This window comes from Callithrix jacchus, chromosome 7, assembly GCF_049354715.1.
Source record: "Callithrix jacchus isolate 240 chromosome 7, calJac240_pri, whole genome shotgun sequence".
NCBI classification, from domain to species: Eukaryota; Metazoa; Chordata; class Mammalia; order Primates; family Cebidae; genus Callithrix; species Callithrix jacchus.
In genome coordinates this window covers 102352637-102370524 of record NC_133508.1, presented here as the reverse complement: position 1 = coordinate 102370524, position 17888 = coordinate 102352637, and the positions used below count along the sequence as shown (strand labels likewise).

Below are 17888 nucleotides of genomic sequence, written 5' to 3'. Positions count from 1 at the left end.
AAAGAAAACTAGGAGGAAAGAAATCAGTAGTCTTCTAAGTTTACCTAGTATGGCCCACTATTCTCCATGAGCAACAGACTTTACAAAGCATTCCTAGAACAACAGTATATGCTAGAGGCAGGCTCTCAAGAAGATGTGGAACTCCCAATCTTGGTCTTTTCACCTGGAAACTAGAAAGCAGTTTAACAATCTCTTATGCTCTTCCCCCAAACTTAATAATACAATGATGATGTCTTGCTCAAAACTTTGCTTCAATTTGTACATCTGGTAGTGGGGATGGACAGGACTGTGTCATTCACATGCTTCACTCCATCTTCCCAACCACAATCAATAGCAGAATTCCTCCTAGAAGCTGCCTTGGGATTTGTAGGCATGCCTGGAGATCAGATGTGTTTGGGTGTGTCTTTCCTCTGTGCAAAGTTAGCTGCCAGAGGAAATACAGCTTTTTTCCGGCTTCAACTGGATGAAGGGGCTGAAACTGAATGCTGAGTTTATTCTGTCCAAGCTTAGCTCCTCAAGACTGGGTAAGGAAAGGGGATCCAATTTAGGAGAGACTTCTACGTTTGGGCTTCTGTTAAGGGAAGAAGATGATAATTCGCATTTATTGAGTAATTACTATGTGCCAGGGAAATCCTAAGATACAGATAGATAAATAGAGATATAATAATCTAAAAAAAAATTTTTTTGACATGGAGTCTTTCTCTGTTGCCCAAGCTGGAGTGCAGTGGCACAATCTCAGCTCACTGCAACTTCCACCTCCCAGGTTCAAGCAATTCACCTGTTTCAGCCTCTCGAGTAGCTGAGAATATAGGCACATGCCACCACACCCAGCTAGTTTTTGTATTGTGTTTCTATTATTTTATTTTATTTATATTGGAGACACAGTCTCACTCTATTGCCCAGGCTGGAGTGTAGTGGCACGATCTCAGCTTTTGTTACCTCCACCTCCTGGGCTCAAATAATTGTTTCTTGGTCTCCTGAATAGCTGGGAATATAGGTGTATGCCACCAAACCCAGCTAATTTTTGTATTTGTATTATGATTTTTGTTTGTTTATGTTTGAGACAGAGTCTTGCTCTATTGCCCAAGCTGGAGTGCAGTGGCGCCATCTCAGCTCACTGCTACCGCTAGCTCCTGGGTTCAAGCAATTCTCCCGCCTCAGCCTCCTGAGTAGCAGGGATTACAGATGCCTGCCATTGTATCTTTAGTAAAGATGGGGTTTCACCATGTTGCCCAGACTTGTCTCGAATTCCTGACCTCAAGTGATCCACCTTCCTCAGCCTCCCAAAGTGCAGGGATTACAGATGTGAGCCACCATTCCCAGCCTAATTTTTGTATTTTTAGTAGAGACGGGATTTCACCATATTAGTCTGGCTGATCTAAAACTCCTGACCTCAGGTGATCCACCTGCCTTGACCTCCCAAAGTATTGGGATTACAGGCATTAGGAACCACACCCAGCTTAATTATAAAAATATTTTAAAATTATTCCCCCTGCCATGCACCGCTCAGTTGTCTGACCCTGCTGACCCATAGTCCACAACCACCAACCCACAAATCGGCCAGGTCCTCCCGTGTACCATGTCTGGCTCCTCCTGCGTCGCAGCTATGAAGAAAGTGGTTTAGCAGCTCTGGCTGGAGGCCAGGCTCAACTGCATAAAAGTTTTCCAGGCAGCTGCAAACTTGAAACGATTCAGTCTGCAGAATGCTCAACATGACCCTCTGCTGACTGGAATATAATCCCTGCAGACCCCAGAAAGTCTGCTCCTTTTTGTAGTATAATAAATCTTTCTAAGGTTTCCCAAACCACTTATATCCAGTGAATATTCAAGAGAGCTCCATTTGAAGCCTGTACAAAAGCTTATCCCTGTAACACATGTGCCATAATATACAAATTTCCACTTCTGTCAGTCCTTAACATCTACCTCTCTGAATTTTCATGAATTTCTGTTTCACAAGGGTAATTGTTTTATATACACTGGCAGCAGCATACAATAAAACTTAGTATGAAAGTTAAAAAAATATATTAGAAATTATTTTTAAATTTTACCGTAGGGGCCAAGGGAAATACTTCTTTGCTCTCTGAAGTTTCCCTGAAAAATCAATTCACTGAAGACAAATTAATTGGAGAAAAAGCATGCATATTTTATTAACAGGTACACAGAAAGAATCACACATTGATTACCCAGCCTCCCGGTAGGGTTCAGAAAGTTATATATCATCTTAGCAAAACAGGCTATGGTGGAAAAATAGATTTTTGGGGGGAAGAAAAGGGAGAATGAATAGGTCAGTGAATGGTAACATAGATGAACTTGTCAGTAGTTCTCTTTGGAATCTGAATGAGTCAGACAGGCAGACATATTGCTTGGTGAAAGGGTCTATTCAGCTGTGGTTACATTTTTGGTCTTAAAAGGAGGAGAACTAAGCACCACATTGCACTTATTCTAAAATTGACCACATCATTGGAAAAAAAAAAAAAGGAGATTTAAAATCAATTGTTCAGCTAGGTGCAGTGGCTCATGCCTGTAATCAGCACTTTGGGAGGCCAAGGTGGGCGGATCACAAGGTCAAGAGATCAAGACCTTCCTGGCCAACATGGTGAAACCTCGTCTCTACTAAAAACAAAAATAAAAAATTAGCTGGGAGTGGTGGTGCATGCCTGTAGTCCCAGCTACTTGGGAAGCTGAGGCAGGAGAATTGCTTGAACCTGAGTGGTGGAGGTTGCAGAGAGCCAAGATCACGCCACTGCACTCCAGCCTGGTGACAGAGCGAGACTCCTTCTCAAAAATAAAAATTAAAAAATAAAAATAAAAACAATTGTTCTTGGTGAGTCTGGAACTTAGGCAGATAAAGGAACTTCAATTTGGTCCTGTACTTTGGGAGAGAAGGTAGAGGTGGGAGGTCAGAGAGATCTTAAGGCTTCTTCAGTTCAGCAAGTCAAAGCCCCATATTTTGGGGTATTAATTTCTGAGCTCCAATGATCACTTACAAGCTGAGTGATTTAGACCTATTGTTTAACCTTAATTCTCATATATCGAAAGGAGAATAATTACCACTAATAATGCTAATACCTATTTTTCTTCTTTCTTTTTTTTTTGAGATGGAGTCTCTCACTCTGTCACCCAGGATGGAGTGCAGTGGTGCGATCTCGGCTCACTGCAACCTCCACCACCTGGGTTCAAGAGATTCTCCTGCCTCAGCCTCCCAAGTAACCGAGACTACAGGCATGCGCCACCACACCCAGCTAATTTTAGCACCTTTAGTAGAGACAGGGTTTTACTATGTTAGCCAGGATGGTCTCAATCTCTTAATCTCATGATCTGCCCACCTCAGCCTCCCAAAGTGCTGGGATTACAGGTGTGAGCCAATGCGCCCGGCCTAATATCTATTTTCATAATGTTTTTGAGGTTTAAATTATCTCTGAAAAATCCCATCAAACACTCCATAAGCACTCAATAAATATTAGCTATTGCTACTATTTATTCAACACTATATTTCAAGCACTGTTCTAGTTGTTGGTGACACATCAATGAATAAAACACAAATATCTCTGTCCTTGTTAACTTACATTACCATTAATATTTCCATGCACTATGGTAAAGTATGAAAGCTCATCATTTTAAGGCAGGAGAATAGAGTCTGGAGGTGGGGAACCTAAGGACTTCCTAGAACTAAATCAAATGGAGAAACTTCAGCTATGACAGGTAATCTCCCCTCCACTTACAACAGTGCATACACCAAGTAAATGACTTTGTAATTTTACTTCATCCTCTTCATTTACATGAAGGGGTAACCAATGGAAACCTCTAGAGGATAAAAATTCTGTAATGGGGCTCTTGAGTCCCTGTGCTCGGGCCCACTCCCACCCTGTGGAACATACTTTCATTTTCAATAAATCTCTGCTTTTGTTGCTTCATGCTTTCCTTGCTTTGTTTGTACGTGTTGTCCAACTTTTTGTTCAAGACACCAAGAACCCGGACACCTTCCACCGGTAGCAGTTTTATCCCCTGAGTCTAGCTGTCTTGGTTTGCCCCAGTTCCTGAGAAAATGAATTGGGTCAAGTCACTTCTTTGAGAGGTGGTCCTAGATAGCACAGTAAGGGACGGAAAAAGTCAAACGGGAAAGGGAGAACGGCCGACACAGTATACTGGATTAGTGAGTTACCTCTATGGGCAACTGGAACTCAACCTCACAGAGACCCTCTGAATGGGTGTGTAAAACACACTTCAGAATTGTCCTAGGATATTTGTCTACCAACTTGTTTTTCATTGGTAGAAGGTTGCTCCTGAGGCATTCCTCAAGCAGAAAGACCCAGAAAGCCATTCCTATCCACAATAATTTTCTGCAGATCCGATGAGAGGGCTGAAGGGATATGCATAAGGAACCAACAGACTGCTATGCTCGCTGAGTGCCACGCATGTGATAGGCTCTGGATAAATTCATAAAATAAAGAACAAGGCCGGGCACGGCGGCTCACACCTGTTATCCAGCACTTTGGGAGGCCAAAGTGGGCAGATCATGAGGTCAGGAATTCAAGACCAGCCTGACCAACATGGTGAAACCCTGTCTCTACCAAAAATACAAAAATTAACCGGGTGTGGTGGAGGAGCACCTGTAATCCCAGCTACTTGGAAGGCTGAAGCAGGAGAATTGCTTGAACCCAGAAGGAGAGATTGCAGTGAGCTGAGATCACACTATTGCACTCCAGCCTGGACGATGGAGTGAGACTTTGTCTCAAAAATAAATAAATAAATAAAAAAGAACAGAAGAAAAAGAAAGAGGAAAAGCACTCAAGTCTGTCTGAGCAGACAAGAAGCCTTTCCAGCAAAACTGGTAATTTTTGAATTGTGTTGTTTTGTTTTATTTGTAAGAGATGGGGGTCTCATTCTATTGCCCACACTGGAGTTCATGATGTGATCAAGGCTCACTGCAGCCTCAAACTCCTGGGGTCAAGTGACCTTCCCCTCCAACCTTCTGAAGTAGCTGGAACTGCAGGCACACATCACCGTGCCCAAATTTTTTTTCTTTTTTGAGGCAGAGTCTTGCTCTGTAGCCCAGGCTGGAGTGCAGTGGTGCAATCTCAACTCACTGCAACCTCCAACCCCGGGGTTCGAGCAATTCTCATGTCTCAGCCTCCTGAGTAGCTAGAATTACAGGCGTGTGCCACCATGCCTGGCTAATTTTTGTAGTTTTGATAGAAACGAGGTTTCACCATGTTGGCCAGGATGGTCTCGAACTCCTGACCTCAAGTGGTCCACCTGCCTCAGCCTTCCAAAGTGCTGAGAATTACAGGCATGCACCATCATGCCCAGCCCATCCTAACCACTTAGAGTTTATTTTAAGGGAATGGAGAATGTGTATTTTAGAAAGATAAATCTGGAGCTGGCCCACTGGTGCGCTCCAGTATTCCCAGCTACTTGGGAGGTTGGGGCATGAGGATTGCTTGAGGCCATGAGTTTGAGAGTACCTTGACAATGTAGCAAGATAACATCTCCAAAAAAAAAAAGCAAAAACAAAAAAAAAAGAAGGATAAACTTGTTCTTCCTGACACCTCATTAGAAGGAGTTGAATCTGATGTCAGACCAACTAATTAAGAAGATGTTAACAATATTCTAGGAGAAAGATCATAGGATCTTCAAATAAGACCATGGCAGGGGAAATGGAAAAGAAGAGATGAACACCAGCTTTATCTAGATATAGCATAAATTGGTTAGATGTAGAGGAACAGAGAGAAGCTTGGACGGTGCTCAGGATTCTGGCTTTTGAGGGAAAATGGCCCCTCACACTGAGCTGGAATACACAAGAAGGAGAGAAATAGGTAAGAGAATGGTATTTTCACATATATTGTATCAGTAGCCTTTGAACTTTTGTGTCCTAGTACTACCTAACATTATTTTGAAACACGTAATCCAGACACATTTTGACATTGACTGTTAAAATTGTACATCATAAATGTGAAATGTTGGAATGGGTGAAATTTTCAGCCATCCTATAAATACTGTCATTTAAAAATAAAACATATCACTCCTTTTTTAAAAAATTTTTTTATTTATTTGCTTTTATTTGAGAGAGAGGGTCTCACTCTGTCACCCAGGCTGGAGTGCAGTGACACAGTTTTGGTTCACTGCAGCCTCAACCTCCCAGGCTCAAGCCATTCTCTCACCTCAGCCTCCTGAATAACTGAGACTATACGCACGCGCTGCCATGCCTGGCTAATTTTCTTTATTTTTTGTAGAGATGAGGTCTCACTATGTCGCGCAGGCTAGTCTTAAACTTCTGAGCTCAAGCAATCCTCCTGCCTTGGCTTCCCAAAGTGTTGGGATTACAGGTCTAAGCCACTGCAACTGGCCACATCACTCCTTTCAATGTGTGTAATGAAATCTAAATACCATAGCAAATTGATAGCCACTAGCATCCTCTTGAAAATTATGAAGCCAGGCATGGTGGCTGATGCCTGGATTCCCAGCACTTTGGGAGGACTGAGGCCATGAGTTTGAGACCACCCAGGGCAACATAGCTAGACTATATCTCTACCAAAAAAAAAATTTTTTTTTTTTAATTAGCCCGCCACAGTGGCATGTGCCTGTAGTCCCAGCTACTTGGGAGGCCAAGGTGGGAGGATGGCTTGATCCCAGGAGTTCAATGCTGCAATGACCTATGATCGTGCCACTGCCACTGTTCTTCAGCCTGGTAGACAGAGTGAGACTGTCTCCAAAAAGGAAAAAAGGAAATTACATGAACTAGCTCTTTTATGACAGCCACATTTTTTGTTTGTTTGAAATGGAGTCTTGCTCTGTAACCAGGCTGGAGTGCAATGGCGTAATCTTGGCTCACTGCAACCTCCACCTCCCGGGTTCAAGCGATTCTTCTGCCTCAGCCTCCTGAGTAGCTGGGACTACAGGCATGTGCCACCATGCCCAGCTAATTTTGTTATTTTTAGTAGAGACGAGGTTTCGCCATGTTGGCCAGGATGGTTTTGATCTCTTGACCTGGTGATCCACTCGCCTAGGCCTCCCGAAGTGCTGGGATTACAGGTGTGAGCCACCACACCAGCCCTGTGAAAGCCAAATGTTTACATGAATTCTTTTTCACCTTGAACCAAAATTTCCACTCCACTTTCCCTCAATTTTACTGTGATATAATATGTTTTTATTCTTAGAAGACTTTTCTTGATCACCCTAACACACTCAGCAAGAAAAATATGCATATAGATGAAAATTAATTTTGCTAATCTCCTGTGATCCTAAGCTCCTCTTTTTTAAGAACTCAAGTCTTCAGAATTAAGTTATCATTATAATTAGTAGCATACTCATGATGAAGTAGTATACTAATGATCAAGATGACCAATGCATTACAAATTTTGATCAAAATCATTAAATAAAAATTAATACTTTATAATAAATGCCTCTAAGATACATTATAATTTTAAGAAATTAGTTCATATGCATGTGAATATGATTGCTCAACTGAAATAGTATTCAACATTAATTCTGCTCTGTGTTCCATTTTCATAGATAAAAGTATTGAGAAATCTCATTCATGTAAGGCAGCGGATGGGAATAGAAGATTTCTTACAGTAATGTCATTCAACTCTTTGAAGTTCTTCCTAATTGTATTCCAAAAATTGCAGAGTGATCTATCATTAAAATGCATTGTTTAGTGATCTATTGGCTAAAACTTGATTCTTCCCAAAATTCTGCTGCAAGCAAAGAATTAGAAAGCAACTGACTTAGAAAAGGGTTTACTGTCCAGTCATAAGAGTCATTCACTTTCTCAATTTCTGAAACATTGGCCAAAAAATCTCTCTCAAAAATTATCAAATGATTATTAAATCACACCTGTTATTTTTCTACTTAGAAACATTTTGACTAACCTGGTATGTTCAGAAAGGGTTAGAAAATGAAAATATTAATTCCAAAATAACTTGGTTAATAAAAATTTTGAGAAAGCATTTCTCTCTCTTCATGTGATTTAAATATACTTTATTCAAAATCTCAGTGCTGTATTTTTAGCTCATTTGATTTATGAAAAATGTCCACCTATTACCTAACTAGCAAAGTCAGGCTTCACTGTCAAACCAAGAAGCCAAATGAAAGTTTTTTCTGTCAGTAAAGATCTGACTACATTTTTCTGTTCAAATAAACACATTAAGACACATCCCCGACAAGCTCAATGGCTCATGCCTGTAATCCTAGTATTCTGGGGGACCAAGGCGGGCGGATTATGTGAGGTCAGGGGTTCAATACCAGCCTGGCCAACATGGTGAAATCCAGTCTCTACTAAAAATACAAAAATTAGCCAGAAATTGCTTGAACCTGGGAAATGGAGTTTGCAGTGAGCCAAGATTGCACCACACAGCACTCCAGCCTTGGTAACAGAGCGATACTCTGTCTCAAAAAAAAAAAAAAGACGCATCCCCATGACAACCATTTCACTTCTGAATTCAGAGAGAGAGAGAGAGAGACAGAGACAGAGAAAGCCCTGCTAAGAATTTGCTCCTAAATGAAATTGTTATTCTCTTCAATATTTTTTAACTATCTTTTCCTCCCCCTACACCCCTCCCCTTTTTTTTTTGGCTGTCACAAAGCCCCCTATCAGAAGTGATAGATTCTTTGATAATAGTCAGGGGATAGGAAGGCTGAGTTTGCTAAATAAAAATTGTTATCCTGTCCCTAGCCCACTCTACAGTGTAACTGAACTTAGAACATTCTGACAGGGCCAAAATCATCCATCCAGAGGCCACACGTCTTCCTTCACAGGGCATGTGTAAGTCAGAAAAAAAAAATGCCAGCCCTGCTTTGAGTGCATGTTGCCCACATTCACAGAGCTTTCACCTCCCATAGTATCTTGGATAATCTCTTTGGAGCCCTGGAAGTTTTTACATCTAATGCAAGTTACCATAACAAGATAAAGACTTGGTTTTTTTTTGTTAAATATAACAAAATAAACACTTTTTATTTTACCAAATGGGATATGAGTGATTAGGAAAGGTGAGCTGAAAGGGCAACAAACCTAACACCTCAACACTCAGCATTTTCTCAGATGAATCCTTTCCAGCAGAATTACATATGGAAATGGAAATCCAGAAACTGACTCCCTTTAAATCATCTGTGTCATCATATCTCTTGGGAAGTCCGGTATCAGTCTTTGAAAACTATTTGATATATCACTTGATCCCCACAAAAGCTCTTTGAGTTTGGTACTTAAAATGACTGTTAATGTGACTCCTATTTTTTTTTTTTTGAGATGGAGTCTCATTCTTGTTGCCCAGGCTGGAGTGCAATGGCACGATCTTGGCTCACTGCAACTTCTGCCTCCCGATTCAAGCAATTCTCCTGCCTCAGCATTCCGAGTAGCTGGCATCACAGGCATGTGCCACCATGCCTGGCTAATTTCGTTTCTTTGGTAGAGATGGGATTTCTCCATGTTAGTCAGGCTGGTCTCAAACTCCTGACCTCAGGTGATCTGTCCACCTTGGCCTCCCAAAGTGCTGGGATTACAGGCGTTAGCCACAGCGCCTGGCCAATGTGACTCCTATTTAAGAGATGAAGAAACTAAGGTGCAGAGGCATCAGTCCAATTATCCAAGGTCGCTTGAACCCAGCTGAATCAGTATATTGGCCTCTGTCAGCAGAGTCCCTGACCTCTGCTCTAGGTAAGCAGACCAACAGAGAGCTCCCAGCACCACTGGCCTTTCTACCTGGAAATGCTCTCCTGCTCCCCTCTGCCTCCTTGTAGAATGCTGGTCTAAACAACACTCAGATTTCATCAATTTCTCATTTAGACTCTGTGTTTTATCCTTGTCTCAAGCTATTTTTTTCCCATTTTATTAAGAAAAATTTCTTGGCTGGGCAAGGTGGCTAACGCCTATAATCCCAGCACTTTGGGAGGCCTAGGTGGGTTGATCACAAGGTCAGGAGTTCAAGGCCAGGCTGGCCAACATAGTGAAACCCTGTGTCTACTAAAAAAAAAAATTAGTTGGGCATGTCGGCACACACCTGTAGTCCAGCTACTCAGCAGGCTGAAGCAGGAGAATCAGTTGAGCCCAGGAGGTGGAGTTTCTGGTGAGCCAAGATTGCCCCACTGCACTTCAGCCCAAGAAACAGAGTGAGACTCCATCTCAAAAAAAAAAAAAAAAAAAGAAAGAAAGAAGGAAAAATTTCTATCAGCCAGGCATGATAGCTCATACCTATAATCCCAACATTTTGGGAGGATTGCTTGAGGCCAGTATTTCAAGATCAGCCTGGGCAATATAACAAGACCCTATCTCTACAAAAAATTGTAAAAATTAGCCAAGAGTGGTGGCAGGCTCCTGTAGTCCCAGCTAGTTGGGAAGCTGAGGTAGGAGAAGGGCTTGAGCCCAGGGGTTTGACCGTACTGTTGCACTCCAGCCTGGGCTACAGAGTGAGACCCTGTCTCAAAAATGGGATCTCAGCTGAAAAATATTTATATACTCAACTGTATGCCCATTAGCTAGATTCTACCATTAATATTTTACTATACTTGCCAGATTTTTTTTTTGAGACGGGGTCTTGCTCTGTTGCCCAGGCTGGAGTGCAGTAGCATGATCATAGGTTACTGCAGCCTCATCGTCCCAGGTTTAAGCACATCCTCCCACCTCAGCCTCCCAAGTAGCTGGGAACACAGGCATGCACCATAATACCTGGCTATTTTTTTTTTTTGGTAGAGATGGGAGTCTCTTCATGTTGCCCAGGCTGGTTTCAAACTGCTTGCCTCAGGTGATCCTCCTGCCTTGGCCACCCAAAGTGCTGGGTTAAAGACGAGAGTGAACAAATCCTTGGCATTTTACATTCCCACCCAAATCCCCATAAAATAGGAAAATACCACATACCATCATCTGAGGTCTTTTTAAGGAGTAGGGCTTCTGACCCACAGAAAACTACAAAGAAAATTTCTCAGCCAGGTGCGGTGGCTCTGACTTGTAATCACAGCACTTTGGGAGGCTAAGTCAGGCAGATCGCTTGAGCCCAGGAGTTTGACAGTAGCCTGGACAACATGGTGAAACCCCATCTCTACAAAAAAAAAATAGCCAAGTGTGGTGGCATGAGCCTGTTAGCTATTCAGGAGGCTACGGCAAGAAAATCACTTGAGACTCAGAGGCCAAGTTTGCAGTGAGCTGAGATGGTACCACTGCACTCAGCCTGGGTGACAGAGCAAAACCCTGTCTCAAAAAAAAATTATCATCTCCACAGATTCAAGTCACTTATTTAGTCCAGCGATACCAAACCTGGAAGTACATCAGAATAGCTCTTTTTTTTTTTTTTGAGACGGAGTCTTGCTCTGTCGCCCAGGTTAGAGTACAGTGGCACGATCTCGGCTCATTGCAACCTCCACCTCCCAGATTCAAGCGATTCTCCTGCCTCAGCCTCCTGAGTAACTGGGATTACAGGCGCACCACCACACCCGGCTAATTTTTGTATTTTTAGTAGAGACGGGGTTTCTCCATGTTGGTCAAGCTGGTCTTGAACTCCTGACATCATGATCCATCTGCCTCAGCCTCCCAAAGTGCTATGATTACAGGCATAAGCCACCATGCCTCGCCTTTGGAAAGCTTTTAAAATATACCAATACTGGAGCCCTATCCAAGACCAACTGAGACAATCTCTGGGTCAAGAGGTAGGATTTTACCATTCAATTAGCCAACAAGTAATTACTGTTAGTTGAGCACCATTTTAGGCTTCTGGGTAAGTAAGAAGTATCCCTGCCTTCATGGAGCTTCCACGCTCTTGCCTCACCACAATGTTCCCTCCTGCCTAGCTCTCTTTCCTTCTTAGATATCCAGATATTTGTTCAGGCTCAGGATCCTCTTCTTCCTCTTCTCTGGTGATATGGTTTGGCTGTGTTCACACCCAAATCTCAACCTTTTTTTTTTTTTTTTTTTTTTGAGACAGAGTTTTGCTCTTTCACCCAGCATGAAGTGAAGTGGCACAATCTCAGCTCACTGTAATCTCCATCCCCTGGGATCAAGCAATTCTCCTACCTCAGCCTTCCAAGTAGCTGGGATTACAGGCACCTGCCACCACACCCAGCTAATTTTTTATTTTTAGTAGAGACAGGATTTCACCATGTTGGCCAGGCTGGTCTCAAACTCTTGATCTCAGGTGATCCACCTGCCTTGGCTTCCCAAAGTGCTGGTATTACAGGCATGAGCCACTGCACACAGCCCTAGATCTCATCCTGATCGGAGTTCCCATAATGCCCTAGTGTCACAGGAGGGACCCAGTGGGAGGTAATTAAATCATGGGGTTGGTTACCCCCATGCTGCTGTTCTTGTGATAGTGAGTGAGTTCTCACAAGAACCGACGGTTTTATAAGGGGCTTTCCCCCAACTTTGCTCTGTACTTCTCCTTGCTGCTGCCATGTGAAGAAGGAGGTGTTTGCTTCTCCTGCCATGATTGTAAGTTTCCTGTGGCCTTCCTAGCCATGCTGAACTGTGAGTCAAGTAAACCTCTTTCCTTTATAAATTACCCAGTCTCTGGTATGTCTTTATTTGCAGCATGAGAACAGACTAATACATCAGACTAAAGAGGGCCTGCTCATCCCTCGTGGTCCAGCTTACAGGTCACTCTTCTGAAGCCCCACATGGCCTACAGCTAAGTTAATCACTTCTTTCTCAGGATTCCTTCTGCTGGTTTCTCATCTTGTCACTGGGTAGGATTACAGACGTTTCTTGTCTCCTGTGTGGAACTCCACACTAACTGTAAAGAGGCAGAGACTTCTGCATTTGACCTGATAGCCTCATCACTTAGGAAAGGGTCTGGAGCATGGCACAGCCTCAAAACTTAAACACCAGTTTATATTATACTAATGTAAGGCAATCACTACCTCCGCGCATTGAGTGTTTTCTCGGTCTAATTTTCAATTCTTCCAGATGACTTGTGATAGTCTGACAGATGTTCTATTTTACCCAAAAGGACAGAAACTAGACTTTTCAGTGTACAGATATGAGATCATGAAGAGCTCTGGGAGTTTATAAATTGTGTTTTTGGATTTTTCTAAGTACTCCATTGAAAACAAAACAACAACAACAAAAAACAAACCTCCTTCTTCCACCAATAGAATGTTGCCAAGGGAAAAGTCCTAGAGAAGAACTGTTGCCAGGCACAGCGGCTGATGACTGTAATCCCAGCACAGGCAAGGGGATCACCTGAGGTCAGGAGTGCAAGAACGGGCTGGCCAATATGGTGAAACCCTGTCTCTACTAAAAATACAAAAAAATTAGAAAGGTGTGGTGGCCTGTGCCTGTAATCCCAGCTACTTGGGAGGCCGAGGCAGTAGAATCACTTGAACCCAGGTGGCAGAGGTTGCAGGAGCCAAGGATTGCACTGCTGCACTCCAGCCTGAGTGAGCCAAGCAAGACTCCATCTTGGGAAAAAAAAAAAAAAAAAAAAAGAGCAGAACTGTCATGAAATAGCCTGCTCAGCATGGCAAAAATAGTGCAGGCCTTAAAGTCTGATGGGACAGAGGACAAAGTGTCACCTCCACCCTTCCTATTTATTTGACTTAGGAGGCAGTTTACTTAACCCCTCTGAACCTCAGTTACATTACAGGTAAGATGCAGACATATTCTCCCTCCCTTCTCCCCACCTCAGATTGTAAGCTTCATGAAGAATAACATGAATAGCTCACATGTACCCGGTACTTACCATGTGGCAGGCACAGTGCTGACTTCTTAACAACTCAACACACAAACTCTTCAATGTGTTATTATTATCCGTGTCATACAGACCACAAAATTAAGACACATTAAGTGAGTTGTCAATGATTATGCAGCTGGTAAAGAGGAAATCCAACCAGGCAATCTGGCTCCATGTGCCCACCCTTACCCATCTTCCAGGGACCCTGCCTTGCTTCATTCACCTTGGATTCCTAGCTCCTAGAATGGCAACTGACACATGGGTGCTAAAAATTACTGTTGGGTGGATGAATCAATACCTTCTTGATGCTTTGTTGTAAGAAGAAAGGAAGACTATTATCTACTGTATTTCAGCCTCTTTTATGTATATTATTTGACTTAATCCTCTCCTCTTAAATCCATTTTAATAATAGCACAGACGATGAGACTGAGGAGGCAGAAGCATTTGCCCTAGGACACCGAGCTAGGAAGCAGCCTCTAAGCCTCCAAACTCCAAAGCCTGTGTTCTTTCTTCTATGACTGTGGTCTTCATGTGTTTTTACTGACATACTCCTAAAACAATTTTGTGTGATAATTACACTTCCTGGCACCTTTTTAATGTTGATTTCTTGAATTTTATCATTATTTTAAGTATTACAAAGGCTGTAGTTTCCAGAGTGTGGGAAGTAGAAAAGTTCCTCTTCAAAGTTTCCTTTCTTGTTAAAGAATAAATCCTTCTTGCTTTTTGCTAATAACTCTTTGTTAATCTTTCATTTTAAATTAAAAATTTTTTAATTCCTTACTATCCTATGTAGTGTTAGACATGTTTACAGGCACTTAGTACATTCTACATCCTGTACTTTAACCACGATATCTGTTCTGGACCTGCTCACAGGCATGTCCCCGCTCACAGCCGATGCCCCTTCCTTATTTGGACTTCCTTTTTGTTCATTGCTTTTACCTGTTTAGAAAAGTTTTAAGTTGTTAGCCAATCGGGTTTTAGTTTAAATTGTGAGGTCTAGCTCCAATCAACGGAGATCAGACACAGCAACCCCAAATGTGTAAGGGATAAATATGTCTGCTTTTCCTTTGTGTTACTCTTGTGGCAAGATGGCTAGCGAGGGCACCTTTTCTACAGGAAGTAAAAATTGCTTTGCTGAGAAATCTGTTGTCTCAGTGCTAATTTTTCTTTGCAGCACTGAACATCTGTTTCCAATACAGAGTATTATAAATATTGACCTTTTAAAGCCATTGCATCAATTTTTTAAATAATTTTAAATTCCTTACTCTTCTTAGAGACACTCTCACTCGTTGCCCAGGATAAAGGGCCATGGCTATTCACAGGTGTGATTCCACTGCTGATCAACATGAGAGTTTTGACCTTCTCTGTTTCCAACCTGGGCCAGTTTACTCCTCCTCAGGCAACCTGGTGGTCACCTGCTCCCGATAAAATTACTTAATTTCTTATTCCTTGGTATCACTACTACAATTTGCAGGGCAACATGTCTGATGCAATAAAAAGGAGAAAAATCTACAACAGATAAAAGACCTCAGCAATGTACATCTAATTGTTGCTAGACTGCATTAATTTTTTTTTAACAGAGTCTCGCTCTGTCACCCATGCCGGAATAGTGACATGACCTCAGCTCACTGCACCCTCTGCCTCCCAGGTTCAAGTGATTCTCCTGCCTCACCCTCCCAAGTAGCTGGGATTACAGGCACAGGCTACCACGCCCTGCTAATTTTTGTATTTTTAGTAGAGACAAGGTTTCACCATGTTGGCCAGACTGGTCTCAAACTCCTGACCTCAATTGATCTGCCCGCCTCAGCCTCCCAAAGTGCTGGGATTATAGGCTGGAGCCACCTCACCCAGCTGCGTTAATTATTAATTGTATTTTTGCAAATTGCGGCTATAACAGTCCCGAACAAGAAGGGTTTCCTGTTTAAGCTGCAGCAACTTTTCTAGCTATGGATGATCATTGTTTCTTTTGTGGCAGATATTTATAATTCCTCTAATATGTTTAGGACAACTGTCTCAGAATAATCTGCAGCATTTTCTGACAATCCCTCTTTTCTCTCCCACTAAGAACCTTCTGCTATCATATATTTTACTTATACCATCAGATCATATTCACACGCTAGGGACTGCCCAGGCTTTTTCCACCAAAATGGTCCCTGCTTCATGGTTCTCTAATGTGATTGCTGTTGTCCATTATAATTTCCAAAATTACTAAAATTCCCAGTGCCACTACAGTTAACAAGACTGAAAATTTTAAGTAAGTTTTGTGCCAAAATTTCTCCCTCATTGTAACCATCATATCTTCCAACACTACAATCATACAACCATATCCTCTTCCTTGGTTTCTTTTCTTTTTCTTTCTTTCTTTTTTTTTTCTTTTTTGGAGTCTTGCTCCATCACCCAGGCTCCAGGCTGGAGTACAATGGCGAGATCTCTGCTCACTGCAACCTCCGCCTCCCGGGTTCTAGTGATTCTGCTTCAGTCTACCGAGTAGCTGAAATTACAGGCACCCACCACCACACCCAGCTAATTTTTGTATTTTTAGTAGAGATGGGATTTCACCATGTTGGCCAGGCTGGTGTTGAACTCCTGACCTCAGACGATCCACCTGCTTCAGCCTCCCAAAGTGCTGGGATTACAGGTGTAAGCCACCACACTTGGCTTCTACCTTGGTTTCTATATTATGGTTCACCACATCCTCTAATTCTATAGCCAGGACCATATCTGCCATAGTTGTTACTATCATCTTCAAATCTATGATAACTACCATCATGCCCTTTGTAATTACCTGTGCTGCCACCACCTCCACTACCATGGCCTTTTCTTTCACTGAATTTTTCACTGCAAGCAGAGTTTCCTCCACCACCTTCAAAGTTTCCTCCATGACCCATGAAGTTGTCAGATCCACTGTGAAGATCTCTTTGTGACCCAGCAGACTGTACCACTTATTTTAAAATAGCTTTTTTTTTGGTTAGGCGTGGTGGCTAATGTCTGTAATCCTAGCACTTTGGGAGGGCAAGGTGGGTGGATCATGAGGTCAGGAGTTCAAGACCAGCCTGGTCAAGATGGTGAAACCCTTATATATACTAAAAATACAAAAATTAATCAGGCGCAATGGCAGGCACCTGTAATCCCAGCTACTTGGGAGACTGAGGCAGGAGAATTGCTTGAACCTGGAAGGTGGAGATTGCAGTGAACCAAGATCACGCCACTGCACTCCAGCCTGGGTGACAGAGTGAGACTCTGTCTCAAAAATAAAATAGCCTTTTTTACTTCACAATTATGTCCATTAAGAATTTAGTATTTCTAGCTGGACGTAGTGGCTCACGCCTATAATCCCAGTGCTTTGGGAGGCTGAGGCAGGCGGATCACTTGACCAACATGGTACAACCCTGTCTCTACAAAAAATACTAAGACATTTGTCCAGGCTGTAGTGCAGTGCTGCCATCTCGGCTCACTCCAACCTCTTTCTCCCCAGTTCAATCAATTCTCCTGCCTCAGGCTCCTGAGTAGCTGGGATTACAGGCATGCACCACCACACCCAGCTAACTTTCAGCTAACTTTTGTATTATTAGTAGGGATGGGGTTTCAGGTTGTTGGCCAGGCTAGTCTTGAAGTCCTGGGCTCAAGCGATCCTCACGCCTTGGCCTCCCAAAGTACTGAGATTGCAGGCATCAGCCACAGTGCCCAGCCGAGTTAAGTATTTCTGAGCAACAGTTTTATCAACTGTATCATAAATCAAAATTACAAAATCAAATCCACTTTTTCTTCTATTCCTCCTGTCTTCTATAACTTTCATAATTTCAGTCTTGCCATATTTTTTAAGTTGTCTTTCAAATTATATTCTTCCATGTCTTCTTTAATACCACCACCAAAAAAATTATTTTTCTTTTTTTCTTTTCTTGTTCTTCTTTTTTTTTTTTTGAGACAGGATCTCCTTCTGTTGCCAAGACTAGAGTGCAGTGGCATGATCTCCACCTCCCAGGCTCAAGTGATCCTCCCACTTCAGCCTCCCGAGAAGCTGGGACTATAGGTGCACACCACCATGCCCAGCTAATTTTTGTATTTTTTGTAGAGACAGGGTCTTATTCTGTCGCCCAGGCTGGTCTCCAACTACTGAGCTCAAGTGATCCACCTGCCTTGGCCTCCCACAGTGCTAGGATTATAGGTGTGAACCACCGTGCCCAGCCCCTCTGATTTTTTCACTATGAGATGAGCACGAGGCTTTAAGGAATC

The 17888-nt window shown here is 42.6% G+C and overlaps 1 pseudogene; it reads left to right on the top strand.

Moving 5' to 3' along the window:
* The first annotated feature begins 1579 nt into the window (after window positions 1-1579).
* On the top strand, window positions 1580-1775 carry LOC108592752 (guanine nucleotide-binding protein G(I)/G(S)/G(O) subunit gamma-5 pseudogene; annotated as a pseudogene).
* The last annotated feature ends 16113 nt before the right edge of the window (window positions 1776-17888 follow it).